Source organism: Elephantulus edwardii, unplaced genomic scaffold, assembly GCF_000299155.1.
Source record: "Elephantulus edwardii isolate Elephantulus edwardi_28Jun2011 unplaced genomic scaffold, EleEdw1.0 scaffold00017, whole genome shotgun sequence".
NCBI lineage: Eukaryota > Metazoa > Chordata > Mammalia > Macroscelidea > Macroscelididae > Elephantulus > Elephantulus edwardii.
In genome coordinates, this window is record NW_006399767.1 from 15,676,926 (window position 1) to 15,679,402 (window position 2,477).

Below are 2,477 nucleotides of genomic sequence, written 5' to 3' on the forward strand. Positions count from 1 at the left end.
AGGGCCTCAGCTCCGGCCTTGGCTAAACTCCCTCAGAACCGTCCTTCCCCGGCCCTGTAATCCCTGCCACACACACAACCAGAGGCTCTGGAGAGGCTGTTCTCCAGCTGTCTGGAAGGGAGTGAGGATTCAGGACAGGTGGCCGGAGGCGGATGGAGAGGGGCCTCTTCCAGGGCCAGTTCCCACCTGCCAGACTGGGCCACCCTCAGGCTCTCCCTTGGGCCACTCCAGGAAGGCCCAGGAAGAAGAGAAGGCCAGGCTGTGGTGACGACAATTGGGGAGCCAAGGCAGGACTTGGAACAGTGGGAGCTGGGTTGGGAGAATGGCCTGGTATGGTCCTGATGCTGGGTTGTAAACAGCTGGCCAGCTGTCGCTGTGGGTGGGCTCTGCCCTCTGGGAACTTCCAGTCTAATGGGGAGACAGATGTGCCTCTTTTTTGGAAGGTCATTTTTCCTCATAGTGTCCAAGGGTCTCCCAGGACCCAGGAACCCCATCCATGTTGCCATAACTCCTGTGCATTTAAGTCACTGCCCCTAACGCTGGAGACTGCTTTCTAGACCTGCTCACTGACATTCCAAGTCGGGGGTAGAATAGAAGGAGCAAATGCTTTATCTTTCCCCAGGCCTGGGCCAGCCCCTCAGATGACTGACTGTGAGTTGTAATTAGCGCCCCTTCTTCTATGCCACCACCTTATAAACCCCATCATAAACTGCACAGAAGGGCTTCTAGGTTAGCACTGGTTCCCACCACACAGTACCTCCATGTCTTGAAGGTGACAGGCCACTGTGGACATTGCTTCTACAGTCCTGAGCTTGTTACCTGGCCTCTATCCTGGGCATGGAGAGGTTCGGATCCAGGGGGCAGATGGCTGGGTGCTTGCCTTGAGGTACATTGAGCACCTTTGGCCCTCGTGGGGGTGCTTGGGAGAGGGAGACAGGTCTGTCTGGGCTCCAGATGCTGCCATTGGCATGGCTATCTGAGAGGAGGTCCCTCCAGCTTACTCCAGTCCTGGGGAGTATGCATGGAGGTCTTGACACCCTTTTACACCCTACCTGCTGGCAGGCAGTTTTCCTACATCATTCTTAAATAACTCCCCTTAGGCTCTTTTCCTGCCCCGAAAAACATAGTTACCATTGAATTGGAGTGAAAGCAACCCATCTACAGGTTTCTTCCACTGTAAATGTAGAATGTTCTTATGAAACTGTTCAAAAGCAAAACCAATTACTGTTCATTTCTTTGGGAAAAATTTTTGAGCATTGTTAGCCCTACCCTTCAAAGCCTACTAAGTCAGAGTGATACATAAAACTTAAAATAAGAAGAACAACTATTGCATAGGGCCACTGCTGTAAAATGGGACTGACATCAGGGGTGAGGGAAGACGAAGGAAGAGGGGATAAATAATGGATACTGCATTGAAACAGATGAGGGAGAGAACCTTTTCGGGGGGGATATATGATTAGGTATTATTGTCATGACAGGAATCCTGAACGAAGGCTGCATAGTGGAGTGGACTTGGGGGTAAGGATTGTATAACAATGAAAGAATTTTTCTTTTACTTTTCAAAGAGAAGAGCGAACTGGGGGGGTAGGGGTGGGCAGGGAGAAAAGTGCAAAAATGAATGAATGGAAATCCAAAGTCCCTGTAAACTTTCATTAAAAGTAATAGTAACAAAACCCAAAAAAGCCAAAACTAACAAAAAACAGTGTTAGAGCAATTATGTTTGAGTAGTAGAAAATAGATGAATTCTTCTCTACTTTCCCTCTCAGCACACGTTTTGCAAATGCCCTCCTGGTATGATAGAAAAATGCAAAACAAATCATGAGGTATATTTCCATAACTATACAGAAACTCAGTCTTATTTCATAGCATCTCATTAGCTCTTGCGTGTCCAGGGTGACATGACTGGGGAGGGAATTCATTGTGAAGAGGAGAGCCTGATGTGGAGTATCTGAGTGACAGCTGCCTCTGCCCCAGGTCCCCAAACAGGCCAGCATGCTCTGCCAGCCTTTCTTATCCTTTGACACCCGTAAAACTGTGAAATAGCCCAGAAAGTCTGGGTGACCAAGTCCGGTTGTCATGGCACTTGGGGGTGGGTGAAACCAGGTGAGGAGATAAATGACTCACTCTTAGGACCCAGCCACCCCGGGGTGGTCGCCTGGTGGGGCTGCTGTGCAGGGCAGACGCTTCTTTTTGAGGTCTGCTCTCCTTGTTCCTATAACAGCTTTGCCCAGTGGGGAACTGACATGGTGAGGCCATGGTGAGACTGGGAGCAGGAATGTCTCCCACAGTATCTGCCTTCCCCCTCTCAGCATAGGAACAGAGGAGGAGGTGGAGCCCGGATTAGGCCCCAAGATAAGGGATATGCAGCAGCTGACGGGGCAGATCAAAATAAACAGCTGTGCCCCCAGGAGAACAAACTCCACATTCCATTCTCTGATTCCACCCCCAATTCCCACTTCTCCCAAGCGCCTTTCCCC